This window comes from Taudactylus pleione, unplaced genomic scaffold (genome assembly GCF_031769625.1).
Source record: "Taudactylus pleione unplaced genomic scaffold, aTauple2 ptg000251l, whole genome shotgun sequence".
NCBI classification, from domain to species: Eukaryota; Metazoa; Chordata; class Amphibia; order Anura; family Myobatrachidae; genus Taudactylus; species Taudactylus pleione.
In genome coordinates this window covers 2,286,186-2,309,290 of record NW_028284653.1, presented here as the reverse complement: position 1 = coordinate 2,309,290, position 23,105 = coordinate 2,286,186, and the positions used below count along the sequence as shown (strand labels likewise).

General features: G+C 41.4%; 1 protein-coding gene and 1 pseudogene across 1 annotated transcript in view; both read left to right on the top strand.

The window, feature by feature from the left end:
* CPNE8 (copine 8) overlaps positions 1–23,105 on the top strand; it is a 357,582-nt gene that overhangs the window by 4,246 nt on the left and 330,231 nt on the right. The window lies entirely within an intron of this gene.
* LOC148515248 (5S ribosomal RNA) lies at positions 12,460–12,577 on the top strand (annotated as a pseudogene).

The window sequence follows — 23,105 nt, the reverse complement described above, 5'->3', positions numbered from 1 at the left end:
GGGGACTGTCCCAAGGGTGCTGAAGGGTTTTCAGAAGTGTGCACCCCAAAACCGCAATTCTGCACTTTTTTTTGGACCCCTATTCATAGGCGAATCTTTATCGCAGGGTTCATACCAATGACTTTCCACGTAGACGAAAAGTCTTTGGAATTGAATACGGGGATAAGTTTTCGCCTGGCGAAATGACATCACCGGCGACAACTTTTATCCGAAAACGGCTTATCGCGGCTAAGTGAATACGGCCCTATATTACCTAATATTCTCACTTACAGAATGTGCAGAAGTGTGGCCAGAAATTGTGCACGGTGGTGTTACAGGATTGATAACCTAGGCATTAATCTACAAAAATATAGGTTTTATAAGTATTTATTTCAGTATTTATGTTTTACATGACCCTGAAACTTTCATATTTACACTTCACTTCTGCATAGTTTAGTCTCTCAATTGTGTTTTGAAAGTTTTCTCCAAGATGCTATATGATTTTTTTTGGTTAAATAATATGTTTAAAACACTCATGCCGTCTTCCTGTAGAAGCTGGAAACATGTAATTTCCTGTACTGTAAGTTTAGACTTTTCTACTATAACAGTGTTTTTTTCCCCTTGAGCCCATGTGTTGCTATATACAAGATTAAACAGAAACCTTTTTGAAAGGGACAAATGTCACAAACCACGTGGTCTATGTTTGTAAAGAAACGGCTATAAAATATGAAGGTGATTTAAGAAATTGTGTAAGTGTATAAAAATCTGGGCACACACATTATTTGCTACGCAACCAGACTCGTGACTATGGGAGGCATGACTGTTGCGTAAACATCCACAACTTAAGATCCTGTTACCAACTGCTGAACATTAACCATTGTCAAACATTTCATAACCCATCCACAGTTCAAATGTTGCTGTGCTTTAGGCTGAGCGGTGCAGTAAAATTTAATATTCTTTGCTTCTATGGAGTTGTATGACAATATGGTTGTATGTAGCTTTAAACTACCTACACTAGTTTTTACTATGTATTATTTTTGTATTAGCTTTTTTTAATGATATCTTTTCAGTTTGTACAGTATGTGTGTGTGTGTGTGTGTGTGTGTGTATATATATATATATATATATATATATATATATATATTATTCATAAACTTCTAATTATGCCCTGTACTTATAAGTAACATCTGCAGAATATGCATCAATAAAACAAACTCTTCAAGTATGGTGATTTGATATAGTGTAACATTTCACTTTATCAGAATAGGATGTTATTATTTTCCTTTTGTTTATTTTGTAGCAGTTGAAAGTCTTCAGTGTTGCTGGTACTGTAACATCAACACAGTTAGTTTATCATTTGGTTTTTAATATTGTTAAATATTTAGCATCTGTACAATATAAAGGAGAATTATAGGGAATTAATGCTTCATTGTATTTAACAATGTTACATGGGATATCTTCTATAAAGTGACCAACAAGACATTTGGGCCCAAATTTAATTATCCTCTAAGCTAGGATTAGCCACGATAATGTGCCCGGGGCTGTTCAAGTGAAGCCCACGAAATGCCTGAAGGCTGCTCTTCAGGCGGATTTCTGTTCGCGGCTGCCGCGAATGCATTAACCCATAGCTCTGGGTACGTAACCTGGAGTATATGAGTTAACGCGCATTAGCCGATGATTTACCGCACGAGAAAAAGAGCTTGTGATTGAATGGCTCTGGGCATAAAATTCCAAGGTCACCCTTTTCCTTGTGCGGTAAGATAATGAGGCTATATTTGCGTTTGAACTTCTAACTTTCTCATTTTAATTGAAATTTGCTTTAATTGTATTTACTTTTTCTACTAAATTGGTCACTTGTTCTCTGTAGAAATGCAGCATTGTAGAAAGTGTGAGTGCTTGATTTGGGTTCATGGTCATTTCATGCAGAATACCAGACTAGTATTTAACAAGTGCTTGTCTGCCTCCAGTCCCTCCCTTATAATGCAACATGCAGTGATTACTCTGCGCAGCTTGTCCTCCGTGTTACCATGCATATATTTGCTGTTTATATAATCAGTGATCCAGAGTAGATACTACAGAAATATGAGAATTTTGTTCATTATCAAACAAAAAACTGTTGCATGAAGGCCCATATTTTCAGCACTGTCAAGTGACCATGGTATCTTAAATTTGCAAATGAATTGTAAAAATGACGATTCCAACTTGCTAATACTTTAGAACAGTGGCTCTCAAACTCGGTCCTCAGGAGCCCACACAGTTCACGTTTTTCAGGTCACCCAGCAGGTGCACAGGTGTATTCATTACTCACTGATACATTTTAAAAGTTTTTAAAAGATCCAAAGGTGGAGCTACTTATTTCACTTGTGATTCTGTTAGGAGCAGTGGCGGATTTTACCTAGGGGCTGCGAGGCTGCAGCCACCCCAGTAAAATCAGCCACTTCAGTGAGCCAGTGCAGTCCGTGACTGCACTGGCTCCACTGTGACTGGAGGTGGCTTCCCATTGGAAGCGCCACCTGCCAGTCACGCTGAAGACAGGCAGCCCCAGGGGAAGGTGTCTCCTCCCCCTGGTACTGCCAGTTCGGGCTGCGATCAGCAGAGAGCGGCTTCCAGTGGAAGCTGCTGCTCTGCCTTTTGTGCAGCCCTACAGGGCTACTCGGGGCTGCAACCAATACAGCCCCGAGAAGCTGGTGTTATGCGCATGCGCTGCACCACCGCCGCTTATGCGCATGCACTGGTCCCGTCGCCTGCCAGATTCATTGAGCAGTCGCCGGGACCCAGGCCAGCAGCAGTGGCAGACCCTCTCAGGTAAGAGGGCAGGAGCCGCTTCTGGTGAGGAGACATGGAAAACATGCACCTGTGCTTTAGAACAATCCTCTTCATTAATGTCATTTTTTTTTCTAATATGCTGCTTGATAGAGCACATTTTAAATAAATCATTAGACCCTTATTTTTCATGCACCATCTTCACCCCTTCATTTAGCTACTTCAGCTTGAAAAAAGTAAAGTAAATAAAATAAAGCAAGTAAGGCCAGACCACATTTAGCTAGAATTGCCCTGGTCTGTCCAGCTTCTCCCTTTACAAGATACAAAATGTTGCACTTATGCTGCATGCACAGTTGTTGATTTACCACGAGTGCATCGGCGGGTGTAAACACCCGATATGTCTGTGAACGACGTAGTTGACAGACATATCAGTTTGGCCTTGCAGCACAGCAGATGCATGTGTGTACGGGCGACCTGCCGACCACCTGCACACTTGCTGCAGGGACCGCCGACACTGACATTTCAACTGGCTGGGCAAATTTAAATGTGCGCCCAGTTGTGATATCAGCTCAGATATTTCAAATGGCCAATTGAAAAGTGTGTATAGCTTACCAATCGCCGGTCTGACTGATCCGTCGTCTTAGTGTGTACCCAGCATCACTGTGGATGTTACAATCTTAAAAATTATATCCATGTATTTTTATTGTATTAACTGGATATCTGCACAAATCTAGGTGTATGGAGTTACAAAATGGCATATGCGCTGCAGTGACATGTGCATTTTCAGGAATGGCTCTATTATATCCAATTAAATAATTTCTAGTTCTGAATTATCAACATCTGGTCTATTAGCATATAAAACTGTATGGCTGGTATTTGTGAGTTGAGTTTTATTTTGTTCATGTGATTATATTTAGTCCGTTTTACAAGTTGTATTAAGGTGGTCTTATGTACTAACACTAAAAGAAAGGGTGCTATGGATATTTATTTGGGCAACAAATTTGTACCATGTATTCCATTTTACATATTTATTAATTTCATGTTCTGATGTGTGTTGCCTCCCGGCTTTGGTTACAGATTTGCAGCATTAAAACCTCTGTGAGCATGCAGTCCTCGCATGCCAGAGCTGGCCATAGATGCCATAATGTCATATCTTGGATTGGGTATAGAGTTGTGGCTGCCAATATTATAATAGTGTATAAAAACACTCTTCTAGTTTATCAGGATACAAAATTCTGATTTTGAACTACTGTACTGTATGTTTAGTATTACAGCAGTTAATTTTTTCAACCAGGATTTATCAGTTAAGTATTCTATATCTTCTAAAGACACTATTTGTTAAAGGAAGGGCTGTTTTATCCCACCATTCAGTTATAGACCAACTTGACTTGATGGGCTTCTTTTATGGTGACTATAGGTTATCTGAATTCCCCCAAAGCGCAGAACTTTAGTAGTGTTTATAGGTGAGCCATTTACAGTATCTTGTAACATAACAAAATGTGGAAAAAGTGAAGCGTTGTGAATACTTTCCGGATGCACTGTATGTCCTGCTATGTGTTTAATACTTTACAAAGCATAGAGTTATCTGCAATTTAAAAAAAACATTTGCTTCCTAGTCCTACAATATCATTAATAATGAAGAGGGCCCACTGATGATCCTTGAGTCATCTCACTATAAATGTTAACTGGATCTGAATATGTTTACAACAACTCTCTGCTTCCTATTCATCGGGTATGTATATATTGATCATCTAATTTTATCTTGTTTACAAACAAGAATAAAGATACTGTACAGACTATGAATGGCCAAATATTCTCTGTAAAGCGCTGCGGAATATGTGTGCGCTATATAAAAAACTGGTGATAATATTAATAATAATATATATTTCAGTGGATCCAAACTATTTGAAGTACCACTGTGGACATCAGTTACCTTGAATTGTTGTGAGAACATTGTAGAATGGGTTATTATAATATGTATTCAATGATACATATGTATCTAGTATGCACATTTGTCATTTTAAAAGGGGGTTTAACAAAATAATACAAAGTGTACCTCTCCATAATGTATCACTGAGGCAAAAAGGGCTCACTGGGGAAACCACTGTTGGGATACCACGCAATAGAATGTATCACTGGAGTGTTTGTCATAAATTGCAGGAGCTCCCTGTATGTATAAAACAATATTCTGATATTGATGCAAATTTGTTTTAGTTTTTCATAAAGAATGTCTTTAAGAACGTTTCCTGCTGTTAATCTGTTTTGCCTTTTCTCCTAATTGTACAATCTATCCTTACTATCTATGTATCCTTACTTAATCTAGTAGAGCAGGGGTCAGGGAACTTTTTTTACCTTTTACCCCAAAATATATATAGATACGCCGACGTTACCCTCTTGGTTTGAAAGGAAGGAAATCATATAGTAGTGCCCCTGTAGTTATGCCCCTGTAGTAGTGCCCCCATAGTTATGCCCCTGTAGTAGTGCCCCCATATAATGACCCTGTAGTAGTGCCCCCATAGTTATGCCCCTGTAGTAGTGCCCCCATAGTTATGCCCCTGTAGTAGTGCCCCCATATAATGCCCCTGTAGTGCCGCTTGTACAAAAAAAACCCCACTTACCTTAATCCCCGCTCCTGCATCCGCCGCCGTCCTGTCCGCCCGGCTGCTCCTCGGAACTATGGGAGATACGTCAGAAGAGAACTCCAGCCTCCGGCTAATGCGGCGCTGCGGGGAAAGAGCCAGGCGCCCGCTGAGATGTTATTACCAGATGTCCGGTTTAGAGCCTCCCTGCGGCACAGCCGGGCATGCATATGAATCATTCTATATTATAGAATGAATCATATGCATGCCCGGCTATCCGTCCATTACCCCCAGGAATTTCATGTTTACCCCATGTGGGGTAATTTACCCCTGTTCCCCGACCACTGTAGTAGAGATACAACATTAATCTGCACAGTTGTATGAACATAATGTATCTAGCTTATATGTAATTTATGTAACAGATGCCAGTAGAGATAAGGAAGTGTTAAAAGGGACTGTAGATTTCATTTTCAAGGTTTTTACCAGATGCCTTGAGAAAAAACACATTTTGTTTTCTTTGATGCTGACGGATTTTGCTGTTTTCATGTCTCTCTATATTTCAAATGACTTAAAGGAGGAAGGGAGTGACCTTTTATTTTAAAAAAGTCACAAAAATGTCAATAGACATCAACATATATAAAAATACACTATGTGACAGCAATTAAAATACATTTATATACCAACCATGCACATTTTTTATGGTTGTGTGATTATATATTAGACAATACAAGGTGGCAATTTGTAAAGGTGTTTATGTATAAAAAATATTGACTAATCTGTAATATTAGTACAGTATTCAGTTTTTTTTTTTTCTTTTTTTTGCAGAATGGGAAAAAATCAAAAGCGATCTTTTTTTTTTTTTTTTTGGGCACAGAGCTGGCCATGGGTGCCATAATGTAATTTCTTGGATTGGGTATAGAGTTGTGGCTGCCATTTTTGCAGAATGGAAAAAATCAAAAGTGATCTTTTTTTTTCAGTGCTTATACTGAATAATGATTTCTCAGAGCACTTTTTTGGTCTAATTTTACTAATCTATAAAGTTACCTGCTTATCTCTTTGTTTTTAATTTCATAACTGTTTTTCTGGATAATATGAAATTGGGCTCATCACTCTCTAACCATTGCTCTCTAAAGCTGCCTACACACCAGACGATTTTTTTGCACGATTTGGCTGATTCTGACGCATCGGAACGACAAATCGTGCAGTGTCCACAAACGTTAACGATACCGATGCATGGAGCCGCGGGTCATTGGTCGTATCCTTGGAACTTCCCTACATGCAGTAAGATCTGGTAATCTCCTTGACGAGATTAAGGTCATTGGTCAGGTCCTTGGTCAGATTGCACAGTTTCATGCACGATATTGTTTGTCCGGGAGTGCTGGGAAGTCCGACATTGACGACATTGCATCGTTTGCTTGTCGTCTAGTGCAGGGCTTGACAAATTTTTCTAAAACCTAGGAGCCAGGATGAAAGTGTAGGAGCCAGACACCCCCTTCCTCCAGGGTAGCATTACTGAGCACCTACGCCCCAGGCAACCAACCCCCATGGCCACCCCACTAACAGGGTACCCCAGGTAAACCACCCTCCCACAGCCACATTATTGAGCAGCTAACCCGCCTCTCCAGGCAACCAGCCCCCAGAAAGACCACCCCTCCGCAGCCAAGCAAAGCCACGGCCGGCAGTGGGCAAACTAGAGAGTGGTGGGCCCAGATGCAAGAATATGCTTTGGGCACCCCTATGCAGTGGTCCCCCCTATGCACTGCCTCCAGTAGTGGTCCCCCCTCTGCAGTGCCCCCAGTAGTAGTACCCCCTCTGCAGTGCCCCCAGTAGTAGTCCCCCCTCTGCAGTGCCACCAGTAGTAGTCCCCCCTCTGCAGTGCCCCCAGTAGTAGTCCCCCCTCTGCAGTGCCCCCAGTAGTAGTCCCCCTATAAGATGGAGCGGCTCCTGCAGACTTTCATTGGGTGCCACTCAAAACAAACACACAGCTGCCGGCGCCGGCGGCTGTGTGTCAGTCACTGTGTAACGCTGACCGAACTCTGTCCGGTCAGCGCTACATGCGTGGTGCAGTCTGTGTCACAGAGACACGGACTGCCCGAGGCCCGCATGGCGCTGCGGCCCGGGGGGCACATGGCACCCTGCCCCCCGGCCCAGGCCGCCACTGACTACAGGGCCCGGGGGTTGCTGAAAATCTGGTCGCCAGGCAACCAAATCTGGTCGCCATGGCAACCTGGTCCCCGGGTTTTGTTGAGCCTTGGTCTAGTGTGTAGGCACCATAACACTTCTAATTGTAGCAGCATAAAACGGCAATTTAGAGTAATTTGTATTGCTATTTTATGACTAGTGCTTTTATGGTACTAAGTCTAGTTTTACTGTAAAGTTACTTTAAATGTATTATTTTTATGCCAGGTCATAAAAAAGCAGATTGAATTTAGAACTTAACTGACATTTGCTGTGTCTCTTTAATGTGGCAATGTATAACAACAGGGATCTACAGTTATGTAATTCAGATTTGTTTCCCTGTGATCATTGAGCTCATAGTTCTTATTTTATTTGCAGGCCAGATAATAAATAGCCATGTTGAGCCTTTTTGTGCTAAACTAAAATTACGATTAATATCCTCCTGACAAGTACAGTATATCATAAACAGCCAGGATGTTTTTGGTCTCTATAATATCAGTCAGAAAGAAAGAGGGCTCTATTACTAAGTTTACTTCCTATTATCTTTTGGAGTATAAAAAGTTTTGCTGAGTCCCATAGACTTCTGGAAGAGTAAGTCATCCTCCTGCATCATGTCCATTTGCTATTGAAATGTGCGGGACGGGAGGCACGATGAAGCAATTCTCAGAGAGGTGTCAGTCCCAGTCCCCTACAGTGATCAGCTGCATCTCCTGTCTGAAAACTCTCCCAGAGGGGGAGCTTTAAAAGTTGTCAAGATTGGACCTATTTATTAATGTTGATATTACCCCAAAAATTAACATTTACCCCTGCATAATGGAATGGTCTTCAAGCGAGTTATTATGGTGGTAATGCAGGGACCGTTGCTTTGATAGGGTTGCATTAGTCATCGGTGACAAGTTCTGAAAACTTTTGGTTTTTGGAGCTTGATAAATACGACATTCATTTGAAATGTCCCCAGTGACGTGATCCAGTATTGACACCTGCAATCAGTGTCTGACTGGGGCATCAAGGCTCACTGGGGAAATGCAGTGGTGGGGCCCTGAAGATGTAGATAAATAGTCCCTTTAGTTTTAAATATGAATACTGCATTTTTTTAAAGATCTGTACTGGAGAACCAGGGGATTTTGTGTCTAAGATTTAAATGACAACATAACTCTTCTTTGCATAAATATTTTAGACAAATGGCTTCTGGAGTGTCAAGTCGTGTGGTGCCTAATAAAGTTGATATGGTTAGCAGCATCATTGTGCCAAACAGTATCGTACATGCAAACATACAGAGTATATTGCTACCTTTACTATATCATATTTCTCCTTGGCAAATACACAGATATGGTCAAGGAGATATATATATATATATATATATATTGCACACTTCACTTAAAATATCCAGATACAGGGTCTCGGATAGCATCAATTGTTATAACAAAGTCCAAACAAGGACAATTCCAGCACACCATTTTAGAAAAAATTGCATATCAAATGAACAAAAAACCTTCAGACAGACATGAAACAGCTGTCGGGGCCCATCGGGTTGTGAGCATGGCTCACTGTGCCCTTTGGAAGCTACCTTTTATGGATATTATGCGCTAAGTATCATAATTTTTTATGCTATGGCTTGTTTTTGAACCCTGAAGGTTTTTTGTTCATTAAATATGCAATTTTTTCTAAAATGGTGTGCTGGATTTGTACTTATTTGGACTTTGTATTCAATACAAGAAATAAATAAATTAAATAAATAAAGGGATAGTAGTCAGTAGCACTCTCTTACCCCATGAACTTTGACTCTTTTATATTCAGATAAGCTGATATCCTCCTTTTATCCCTTTTTTATTTATTTATTTCTTGTCTTGAACTGTGGACTAATGTATCTTATGTCATCATCCTCTATATATCTTTTACCTTGATAAATTAAAATATATATATATATATATATATATATAAGTCTCAGTGTTCCTCCTATGTGAGGTGTAGAAACCCCCCAGAAGAAGAACAAAACACAGGAGGCACTCCCTTTGAAAATAGAAAAAATTATATGCTTATATCATATTGAAAAACAGTACAGCGGCATGTCAACGTTTCAAGGTCCGCAGACCTTTTCGTCAGGACTGTACAACAGGTATTAAACAGGTAAAAACTGTTGTACAGTCCTGACGAAAAGGTCTGCGGACCTTGAAACGTTGACATGCCGCTGTACTGTTTTTCAATATGATATAAGCATATAATTTTTTCTATTTTCAAAGGGAGTGCCTCCTGTGTTTTGTTCTTCTTCTGGGGGGTTTCTACACCTCACATAGGAGGAACACTGAGACTTATATATATATATATATATATATTTTAATTTAAGTCTCAGTGTTCCTCCTATGTGAGGTGTAGAAACCCCCCAGAAGAAGAACAAAACACAGGAGGCACTCCCTTTGAAAATAGAAAAAATTATATGCTTATATCATATTGAAAAACAGTACAGCGGCATGTCAACGTTTCAAGGTCCGCAGACCTTTTCGTCAGGACTGTACAACAGGTATTAAACAGGTAAAAACTGTTGTACAGTCCTGACGAAAAGGTCTGCGGACCTTGAAACGTTGACATGCCGCTGTACTGTTTTTCAATATGATATAAGCATATAATTTTTTCTATTTTCAAAGGGAGTGCCTCCTGTGTTTTGTTCCTCTCCTGGGGGGTTTCTACACCTCACATAGGAGGAACACTGAGACTTGTATGCATTGCTTAGGAAGGCACCCCGTCACTCGCAGCTTTTATCTGAGTGCCGAACCTTTGCAATATATATATATATCAGTCAGGTGCATAAATATTGGGACATTGACAGAATTTTCATATTTTGGCCTCTATTCACCACCACAATGGCTTTGAAATGAAACAAACAAGATGTGCTTTAACTGCAGACTTTCAGATTTAATTTGAGGGTAATTACATCCAAATCAGGTGAACGGTGTAGGAATTACAACGGTTTCTATATGTGCCTCCCACTTTTTAAGGGGCCAAAAGTAATGGGACTATCAACTCAAAAGCTATTTCATGGACAGGTGTGGGCTATTCCCTCGTTATTTCATTATCAATTAAGCAGGTAAGGTCTGGAGTTGATTCTAGGTGTGACATTTGCATTTGGAATCAGTTGCTGTCGACTCTCAGTGACAGCTCTTTGGATCTCATATTATCAGTGAAGCAAGCCATCATTAGGCTGAACAATCAAAACAAACCCATCAGAGAGATAGCAAAAACATTAGGTGTGTCCAAATCAACTGTTTGGAACATTCTTAAAAAGAAAGAACGCATCGGAGAGCTCAGCAACACCAAAAGACCCGGGAGACCACGGAAAACAACTGTGGTGGATGACAGAAGAATTATTTCCCTGGTGAAGAAAAACCCCTTCACAACAGTTGGCCACTCTCCAGGAGGTAGGTGTATATATGTCAAAGTCAACAATCAAGAAAAGACCACAAGAGTGAATATAGAGGGTTTACCACAAGTTGTAAACCATTGGAGAGCCACAAAAATACTAAGACCAGATTAGAGTTTGCCAAACAACATCTAAAAAAGCCATTACAGTTCTGGAACAACATCCTATGGACAGATGAGACAAAGATCAACTTGTACCCGAGTGATGGGAAGAGAAGAGTATGGAGAAGGAAAGGAACTGCTCATGATCCAAAACATACCACCTCATCAGTGAAGCATGGTAGTGGTAGTGTCATGGCATGGGAATGTATGGCTGCCAATGGAACTGGTTCTCTTGTATTTATTGATGATGTGACTGCTGACAAAAGCAGCAAAATGAATTCTGAAGTGTTTCGGGCAATATTATATGCTCATATTCAGTCAAATGCTTCAGAACTCATTGGACGGCGCTTCACAGTGCAGATGGACAATGACCTGAAGCATACTGCAAAAGCAACCAAAGAGTTTTTAAGGTTAAAAAGTGGAATGTTATGCAATGACCAAGTCAATCGCCTGACCTGAATCCGATTGAGCATGCATTTCACTTGATGAAGACAAAACTGAAGGGAAAATGCCCCAAGAACAAGCAGGAACTGAAGACATTTGCAGTAGAGGCCAGGCAGAGCATCACCAGGGATGAAACCCAGCGTCTGGTGATGTCTATGCGTTCCAGACTTCAGGCTGTAATTGCCTGCAAAGGATTTGCAACAAAGTATTAAAAAGTGAAAGTTAGATTTAGGATTGTTTAGTTTGTCCCATTACTTTTGGCCCCTTAAAAAGTGGGAGGCACATATAGAAACCCTTGTAATTCCTACACCGTTCACCTGATTTGGATGTAATTACCCTCAAATGAAATCTGAAAGTCTGCAGTTAAAGCACATCTTGTTTGTTTCATTTCAAAGCCATTGTGGTGGTGAATAGAGGCTAAAATATGAAAATTCTGTCAATGTCCCAATATTTATGCACCTGACTGTGTGTGTGTATGTATATATATATATATATATATATATAACAGCGGCACTCACAGGACTCTGATAAAGAAGACTCACGACACAGCAGGTCAAAGTTCAACGTTTCAGTCTAGCGACTTTTATCAAGAACTGAGGACAGAAGATACAGTGCATACCTTTATACCCAGTGACATCCCATAGTGATCCTGTGTAACGCTGACCACGCCGATGATGACGTCATCAGGGCGGGACAGAGCGCTAACACACTGACGTAGCCGCACTGAGCGTGGTTGCCATGGTGAGTAAGGAACATCTTGGATCGCTTGCTGTTGCCATACAGCGCATTAATATTTATACTTATAGGGTATTGTTTACCCACATTTTTTTCCACTAGGTTTCTTGGACAGTATGCATTGTTGTATTATCCAGGCATTGTTGTTCTCATCATTATGCCGTGATCTACATTTGTTTTAGATCCTTCTACTGTGTATTGTTACATTGATGTCTCGGTTGATTGGCATACGCAGGACTACCATATTTGGATACGTTTTCTCCTTCGCTACAGCCATACTACACTGGATACGCCTTATACCGTCTGATCTTTGAAGCTAAGCAGTGTAGGCCAGGCTAGTACTTGAGTGGGAGACCACCTAGGAATACCTGGTGCTGTATCATGGAATTATCCTAGCTGATTCTTGTCCTTTCGCGTTTGCCGGCTTTTCTTGTCCATTGTTTCTATGTATCTACACGGTTGGTGGATCTCATTAGTTTTCTTGACATGTTTATTTTAGCATCATGGAGAGATTCTTGAATATTCTCACCTCTGATTACAACTATGTTATAGATCCATCTCTGGTCTAATTTGCTACTCTGCTGTGATCACTGTCACTCCTTATTTCATTCTCACATGTTACATCTAGTTTGCTATAGCCAGAACCACTCTTCACCATGCATTTTGGTTCGCCATGACCAGTACAGCTATACAGTGGTTTATCAATTTATTCAATTCATTTCATTGGTTTATTGTATCTACTTGCTTACATGACTTATTATTCTTGAATATAGCCAGAACCATTTTTTACTTTGCGTCATGGTCATTTACAATTAGTATGGCTATGCAGTGGTCAATATATCTGTCTTACCTTATGAGCTTACTGTCTATATGTACATATATCTTGATTTATTGCCGAGTGTTTTGGACCTTATGATGTTGTCCATGACCGCGCTCATATCTATGATTACTATTACCTGCGTCATACAATGTTAATGTCTTTAGTTATGTATTTATTATACCTTGTTATACTGTGGGAAATTCTTGTTTTAGTTATACACATGTATCACATTGCCACTCTGCTTATCATTTATTGTTTGTTCTCACATGTATGCCACCAATTGTACTGTATTGCTGCCTGTTCTTATTGGGCAGTGTAACATCGCTGCAACATGTCAGCATGAGCCGCATGCTCTCTCCCCAACTAGCGCTGAAGCGGCGGGGAGTGTAGGATGCCGCGGCTGTACATCTATGTTTGTATAATCTCAGCGGGTTGCCCTGGTTACTCACCATGGCAACCACGCTCAGTGCGGCTACGTCAGTGTGTTAGCGCTCTGTCCCGCCCTGATGACATCATCATCGGCGTGGTCAGCGTTACACAGGATCACTATGGGATGTCACTGGGTATAAAGGTATGCACTGTATCTTCTGTCCTCAGTTCTTGATAAAAGTCGCTAGACTGAAACGTTGAACTTTGACCTGCTGTGTCGTGAGTCTTCTTTATCAGAGTCCTGTGGGTGCCGCTGTTATTTTTATATATGTTTGGTATTTTTTCCATTGGATGGCACCCGGGCAATTATTCAAGTTTTTGTGGAGTGCCGGCCATTTTTGTACTATATATATATCTATATATATATATATATATATATATATATATATATATATATATATATATATATATATATATATATATATATATATATATATATATATATATATTTGGCATATATGTACTATATATATATATATATATATATATATATATATATATACTTTTTATTACACTGTTGCACTTTATCATTTTATCACTGCTTCATCACATATTTAGTAATGTTGCATTTGACTTATTAATTTATTATTTGCACTAGCACTTTTTGCAAACTGGTCGCCTATGTGTCAATCATAGTACTATTTCTAAAATTTTGGTAATTGAACACCTGTTGCTCGCATATTATTGATCTAAGGCTGACACCCATTATCTTAGGGCCAAGGTTGCTTATATGGTTTCCATATGGTTTATTCAATCTGATATATTGATTAAGTAAACACTATGGGCCTGATTCAGAGCCGTACGCTATTTGCGGTCGTTCGTTCAAAAACAAGGGGTGGCTATTCAAATGATCCGTTCGCAAATTGCAGTCTGTTCACACCTCTAAGTCTGAACGAGCGAGCAAAACATACGCTCGTTTATTTGTTAAAAACGCCCCCTGGCCGCTCGCACCATACGTCATGTCCGCTATTTATTAGATTAATCGAGTACATCGACCAGCGTATGAACTGCTCGCTATTCTTGTGGTTGGTTTTTGCTACCACAATTTTGCGACCAGTTCTGGCTTAAAAAAAACCCAGTGACGTGGTCAATGACGCTGCTGTTTTAAATATGCACACCCATAAAACGCCCGTTTTGACCTTTAAGCACGCCTGCGTTCGGATCTCCACTCCCCGTTTTCAAGCACCTTCCCCTGTTACCACCCACATACGCCTCATTCTGTCACTCAAAATAGCAGGCATTCGCTATATTGCGAGCACATGAATTTCGGCCGCACTGACTGGTTCGCGCATGCGTATAATGATCCGTACGCATGCGCAGATGTGCGAACATCGCTCGGAACGAGCATACTGCCGCTAGCGAGTGGCTCTGAATGAGGGCCTATATGTACTGGCGCTGTATCCACATATTGATTATATATATATATATATATATAATGTAATATATATGTGTGTGTGTGTGTGTGTGTGTGTGTGTGTGTGTGTATGTATATATATATATATATATATAATATATATGCGGTTGGTCATAGCCTTCTATGTTATTCTGTTCTCATTCTGAAACCAAACAGTCACATCTGTATTCTTTTCCAACCAAATGTTTAGTAATAACCATTTCACTGCCATCGACAAATGGTCTAGTTTTTGCCTTCAGTAATGTAAAGACCTTGCAACCGCCCAAGTCTCAAATCTAGAGTACTCTTCTGTCATCCAGGATGTTTGTCCCAATTGTTGTGAATTTTGGAAGTTGTGTGGCAATAATTTTAAATGCATAACTAGGTGTGTTTTGAATATAATATGATTGTCATGTTTAATTTTGTTGTTAAAGCTGCTACTTCGTAAATATAGCCATATGTGTCTTCTAGGAAAGGTTATTGGGGTTATTGGCCTAGCAATTCAGTTGAACTAGGCTCAACTCCAAAATGCGGCCATGTCCCTAGTATGTTGCATCCACTCCCTACTAATGACACGTTCAGATCATTAAACTGGAGTGGTTTAGCTCACTTCTCTCTACAAATGTGTCCACATACAGCTTATCTCCATACGTGAAGTCTCATTATGTATAACGCATGAGTGCCGTGAGACTTGGTAGCGCCGAGCGTCTTTCCGTGCAATTTTTTCCCTTCAAATTCATTTTTAAATTATATGCGGCATGCCTATATTCTGTATGCGTCTGCGGGTGTATCTGCATGCGAAACACTACGTTAGTGTCACCTGCTGTGACACTGTAACATAGCATTTCACATGCAGATACACCCGCAGACGCATACAGAATATAGGCATGCCGCATATCATTTTTATCAGCCGAAGCTTGTGCGTTCTATTCACATCACTTTGCAAATAAGAAGCATTTGAAGTTAAAAAGTTGCACGGAAAGACACTTTGTGCTACTGAGCCACGTCACGGCATGGCGCGACTAGAAGGGCTATTTAACACAAAAGGGAGTAAGATATTGTGAACACATCTGTATGTCCCACTTCCAATGACTGGATTGTTGGGAAGTACAGTACCATAGTTCTTAGACTGTAATAACCTAAATAGCTATCCGTACCTTTTAAAGAATTGTTAGTCAAAATGTTGTAAAAATGTTTTTTTTTTTTTTGTATTTTTCTTTTATTCTGCTTTCCTGATCATTTCTATGTAGATGAAAGATTGACCAGCAGCAATAACTAAGCTTGTTTTACATTAAGACTTTCGTCTTACATTCCCTAAAAATTAAATTGGGGATCTACACAGTTATGCTCGGGTCTTACAGCCCTAGGCCTAGACCTAAACTAAGGAATTAGGACAGGCCACACAGCATAAAAGCTATATAGCCTCTATTTTATATTGTACTCAAGTATCAAAAGTTCAGGTAAATTATCACACATTTTCTTTTTAGACAAAATGTGAGCGACAATACAGTCAGCATTGAGGGAATTACACAGAAACAATACCCAGCACTAGCATTCTGCAAAGTTCATTATGCATGGTATAGGAGAAAAGCTGGATTCTATCACCTACGAGTACAGAAATATACAGATGTGTCCTGCTACATCGTTGCTGCGTACGCAGCAAATCGTGCCATGCATGGCGCGAGGTGTGCATCCGCAAGCAGACACGCGCACTGTGTTCGCACCCGTGCTTCCATAGGATTTCATGATTTAGGGCTGGCTGGGCTGTGTAGTGTAGTGTAGTGTAGTGCAGAGTAGTGTTGTGCTGCACTGTGCTGCTGTTGTCCATAGGGGCTGTGTCCACTATTTCAAAGTCCATAGGGGCTGGCTGTGTTGTGCTGTGCTGCTGTTGTTAATAGGGGCTGTGTCCACTACTTCAAAGTCCATAGGGGCTGGCTGGACTGTGTTGTGCAGTCAGTTCTCCATAGGGGCTGTGTCCACTCCAAAGTCCTGTGCAGTGTCCCAGTCCTAAAGGGGTGCTGTAGTGTTGTCCAGGGGGTGCTCTGTCCATCGGGTGTGCTCCCCCCAAGTGCTAAAAAAATAATATTTTTTCTGTGTTTGTGAATTGTGTGCGCAGTAGCCGCACGTGCATCAACAAAGTAGTGCCAAGCGTGCGCCTGTGTCATAAGTAAAGGGCCGGCTGGCTTGACCGTTAAAGGGTGCTGTAACCCCCAAAGTACACTCCAAACCAAATAACAAAATATTTTCTGTGTTTGTGAATTGTGTGCGCAGTAGCCGCACGTGCATCAACAAAGGAGCAGCGCCAAGCGTGCGCCTGTGTCCCATAAGTAAAGAGTCGGCTGGCTCATTTCTTAAAGGGTGGTGTAACCCACAAAGTGCACTACTCTCCAGCAAAAATAAAAAAATATTTTCTGTGTTTAGCCGCACGTATATATCAAATCGATATAACATAAATGGAGGACCAAACTTTCTCCGATAAAAATAAAATAGAGAAAGATCAAGAACCACTTCCTCCTAGTGCTGAAGCTGCTGCCACTAGTCATGACATAGACGATAACATGCCATCAACGTCGTCTGCTAAGGCCGATGCCCAATGTCATAGTAGAGGGCACATACAATCCCAAATGACAAAGTTCAGGAAAATGACCTTGAAAAAAACATTTAAATCATCTGAAGAGAAACGTAAACTTGCCAATATGCCATTTACGACACGGAGTGGCAAGGAACGGCTAAGGTCGATCCATAGTATGTTCATGACTAGTGGTTCAGTTTCACATGACGATGGAAGCCCTCCTCCCACTAAAAAAATCAAAAGAATTAAGCTGGCAAAAGCACAGCGAAGAACTGTGCTTTCTAAGAAGATATCACAAATCCCCAAGGAGAGTCCGTGTGGTGGTGGTTGCGATGCCTGACCTTCCCAGCACTGGACGGGAAGAGGTGGCTCTTTCCACCATTTGCACGCCCCCTGCAAGTGCTGAAAGGAGCACCCACAGTCCACTTGCTGATATGCAAATTGAAGATGTCACTGTTGAAGTACAACAGGATGAGGATACTGGTGTAGCTGGCGCTGAGGAGGAAGTTGGCGAGGAGGATTCTGATGGTGATGTGGTTTGTTTAAATCAGGCTCCGGGGGAGACAGTTGTTGTCCGTGGGATGAAAAAGCCCATCACTGTCATGCCTGGGCAGAAGACCAAACATTCCACCTCTTTGGTCTGGCAATATTTCTATCCAAATCCGGACAACAACTGTCTTGCCATATGTACCATATGTAAAGGTGGAATAAGTAGGGGTAGGGACGTTAACCACCTAGGAACATCCTCCCTTATACGGCACCTGCAGCGTATTCATAATAAGTTACTGTCAAGTTCAGAAACTTTGGCTAAGACCGTAAGCAGTCCAGGGACACCTAAATCCCGTTGTCCTGTTGTATCCAAGCGCCTGCAAACCACACCGTCAATTTCCTCCTTAGTCAGGATCGGAAGTAGTCCTGCAGGCCATGTCACTGGCATGACTGACTCTCCTATCCGGGATTCCTCCGGAGGATCCTGCATTGCTACGCCTCCTGCTGCCGCTGCTGCTGTTGCTGCTGCTGGGAGTCGTTCATCTTCCCAGAGAGGAAGTAGGAACACCACTACTTTTACTAAACAATTGACCCTCCAACAGTCATTAGCGAGGAGGATGAAGTACGACAGCAGTCATCCTGAAGCAAAACTTATAACTGAGGCCTTGACTGCTATGTTGGTGTTAGACGTGCGTCCGGTATCCGCCATTAGTGCAGTGGGATTTAGACAATTGATGGAGGTAGTGTGTCCCCGGTTCCAAATCCCGTCTAGATTCCACTTCACTAGGCAGGCGATACCGAGACTGTACAGAAACGTCAGAAAAAGTGTCCTCAGTGTCCTGAAAAATGCCGTTGTACCCAATGTCCACTTAACCACGGACATGTGGACAAGTGGAACAGGGCAGACTAAGGACTATATGACCGTGACAGCCCACTGGGTAGATGTATCACCTTACGCAGCAACAGCAGCAGCGTCACCAGTAGCAGCATCTCAGAAACGCCAGCTCGTTCCAAGGCAGGCTACGCTGTGTATCACCGGTTTCAGTAAGAGGCACACCACCGACAACCTCTTAGAGAAACTGAGGGAAATCATCGCCCAGTGGCTTACCCTACTTAGACTCTCCTGGGGATTTGTGATATCTGACAACGCCACCAATATTGTGCGGGCATTAAATCTGGGCAAATTCCAGCACGTCCCATGTTTTGCTCACACAATAAACTTGGTGGTGCAGAATTTTCTGAAAAGCGACAGGGGCATGCAGGAGACGCTTTGGGTGGCCCGAAAAATTTGTGGCCACTTTCGCCATTCAGCGACTGCGTGCCGAAGACTGGAGTGCCAGCAAACACTCTTGAACCTGCCCCGCCATCACCTGAAGCAAGAGGTTGTGACGCGGTGGAACTCAGCCCTCTATATGCTTCAGAGGATGGAGGAGCAGCAAAAGGCCATACAAGCCTATACATCCACCTATGACATAGGCAAAGAAGGGGGTATGCACCTGACTCAAGCGCAGTGGAGAATAATTTCCGTGTTGTGCAAGGTTCTCCAGCCCTTCGAACTTGCCACACGTGAAGTCAGTTCAGACACTGCCAGCTTGAGTCAGGTCATTCCCCTCATCAGGCTTTTGCAGAAGCAGCTGGAGAAAGTGAAGGAGGAGCTAAGACGGAGCGATTCTGCTCGGCATGTGGGACTTGTGGATGAAGCCCTTCATTCGCTTTGCCAGGATTCCAGGGTGGTCAATCTGTTGAAATCAGACCACTACATTTTGGCCACCGTGCTCGATCCTAGGTTTAAAGCCTATGTGGTGTCTCTCTTTCCGGCCGACACAAGCCTGCAGAGGTGCAAAGACCTGCTGGTGAACACACTGTCAGCTGAAGCGAAACGTGACACGTCAACAGCTCCTTCTTCATTTTCTCCCGCAACTGGGGCTGCCAGGAAAAAACTTAGCTATCCTAAGCAACCCGCTGGCGGTGATGCAGGGCAGGCAGGACCAAGTTTGGACATCTGGTCCGGACTGAAGGACCTGGCAACAATTTCTGACATGTCTACTGTCACTGCATATGATACTGTCACCATTGACAGAATGGTGGAGGATTACATCGGTGACAGCATCCAAGTAGGCATGTCAGACAGTCCATACCTGTACTGGCAGGAAAAAGAGGCAATTTGGAGGCCCCTGTACAAACTGGCTCTATTTTACCTGAGTTGCCCCCCCTCCAGTGTGTACTCCGAAAGAGTGTTTAGTGCAGCCGGGAACCTTGTCAGCGAAAGGCGTAGGAGGTTGCTTCCACAGAATGTGGAGAAGATGATGTTCATCAAAATGAATTATCAGCTCTTCCAGGCAGACCAGCCTCCAGAACGTACAGAGGGACCTGTGGTGGTGGATTCCATTGGGGACGAGTTAATACTCTGTGAGGATGAGGATGTACACAACACTGAAGAGGGTGAGGAATCGGTGGATGAGGAGGATGAGGATGACATCTTGCCTCCGTAGAGCCAGTTTGTGCAGGGACAGATTAATTGCCAGCTTGTTTTGTGGGGGCCCAAACTAACCAATCATTTCAGCCACAGTCGTGTGGCAGACCCTGGCGCTGAAATGATTGTTTTGTTAAAGTGTGCATTTCCTGTTTATACAACATAAGGGTGGGTGGGAGGGCCCAAGGACAATTCCATCTTGCACCTCTTTTTTTTTCTGTGCATTATGTACAGTTTGGGGCCTAGTTTTTCAAACTGCCATCCTGTCTGCCACTGCAGTATCACGCCTAGATGGGTCACATGTTTGTGCCGCCCACTCGTGTCGCTTAGCATAGTCATCCAGCTACCTCGGTGCAACCTTTTGGACATAAAAACACTATTGTGAGGTGTGAGGTGTTCAGAATAGACTGGAAATGAGTGGAAATTAAGGTTATTGAGGTTAATAATAGCATAGGAGCAGAAAAACCTACAAATTCTGTGATTTTAGTGGTTTTTATGCTTTTTTTCAAAAAAATACAGATCCAAAACACAAAACCCAGAACCCAAAACACGGAAAGGGTGGTTTTGGCAAAACCAATCCAGATCCAAAACAAAAAGAAGAAAGATCCAGATCCAAAACCAAAACACAAAACACGAAAAGTGGCCGGTGCACACCCCTAATATAAAGACCTAATAATAGGGAGGAGGACTATCTACCTTCTGTATCACATTTTAAGTAATCCTGCCCTGTAAAAGGATGATTTGCCTAGCCCGCACTTCTCAGGATGAACCAACCTAACTCCTCAGCAGAATGCTCCTCCATCAACCACCATATTGGCCCACAAACCTAGATGCATGGCATAACTAACACAAAAAACATTTGCATTTGTAAATGATCCTTAATGTATTAGGGTTGATAGCAGAAACATGACTTGTTTTGGAAATAATTAATTTTAGATCAATGTGTTCAATAATTGATGTTTTATATTACTTACCATAAAATCTACTCTACAATTTTAAAAGGATAAAACATGCTGTTTGCCCATCAGATGTGAAATAAATGTCTCTTATTTAGTATTTATGTGATGCAAGTAGGCGCTTTGCCTGCGACTTGTAGTACTATTAGTATTCTTCGAAAACAGTCAGTGTTTTGATCAATAATTATTATGGTAGATCACTTAGAAATATGCCATAAATAGTTATACTAATAGTTATTTTTTGATTATTTCTACCCTAGTTCTAAAGGCTCATACACACTAGACGATGTGTGTATGAGCCGATCTTGTCAGCGGCGGGCCCAGCGCGGGTGCCGACATCGGTAAGTGTATACACATTTGCCGATGTTGGCCACGACAAACGACGGCTCGGGGGGGGGCCATGTACAGCCGACTGGGGATATCGTTAACGACCCGCGGGAGCGCGCATCGTCGATTGTTCACGGCATACACACTGGACGATACACACTGGACGATATGAAAGCTATATTGTTGAACTATATCGTTATCGTTCACTTTTACTGTCCATGGTGTATGGCCCTTAGTGTTTGTTAAAAAATGGTTCCATTTTATGGTTTGTACGTGATCTTGATTCGTCACCATTTTTAAAATTTATGCTGGCGTACATACAAAGTGCTGATGTGCCACAGAACCATGCATATCTGGTATTTTGTATTAAAAGTAAATATTATTTAATTTTTTTTTAATATTGTAGTTTACAACCATAGCATCCTGAGAGCTATTAGAAATGCATGACAAACACATCATCATCATCATCAACGTGTTTTACAGTCCATTTTCTAGCTCTAAACTCTGGAGTGCAAGCACACACTCACGTGTCTCTCTCTCTCTTTCTCTCCCTCCCTCCAACTTTGTATCTACTGATTGTTTTGTGTGTGATTTTGTGTTCTGCATGATTTGCCATTCTGATAGTCTGGTTCTGCAGTTTCGAAGCACCTTACGTATAAGCGATAATGATAACAGAAGATATTAAGTAAGGTTTAATTAAATACATCCGCATAAAAATGACCCTTGTCAACTTTCGTTAAAAAAATCATGCTTTTGTTTTCTTTTTGGCAGTAAAGGCATATTAAAAGCTAGGGAATATATTGCCTCCAATGACCCCCATATCCATTTTCACCTGTGGTTTTGTAGACTTCATTCTCTTTACTCCTATTCATTGAAAGTACATAGAAGAGAAACAGTGGGTTGTCCTCCATTAACCCCTGATCACAGATACAAGCACTGGTTACATCTACTGTATATGTCAACCGCAATAGCATTTGACATGCAGTTTTTCTAATGTCATTCTGCTCCCAATCTCAGATGAATATGTATAAAATTATTTCACAATTATGCCATTCAGTAGTTCTCTATACATTTGAAATGTCAGTTTTCTGCTCTACCTGAGATGAGCCTTATGAGCATAATGCACCACTCAACGTTTCCACATGGTAAATAACTGCTGCAACTAAAAAACAGCGCTAATAATGGTTCTGTCTTATCAGACTTGGCAGCATTTATACTTGTTAAGAGATATCTTGTTCAAACCGCCAGTGCATTTTTTTTATACATGTAGTTAATTTCTGTCCATTCATTTTGCCACTTTAATTATTCATTTTGCAATTTTGTATGCAACCTTGTCTTAATAAAATTTGAAACCCATGCATTTAGTTTCAAATACTCTTGATATAGCTTCATTGGTAAATTAAATTGTGACTTGTTTTCTTTTTAATCATCTGTGTTTTAAGTTACAGAGGA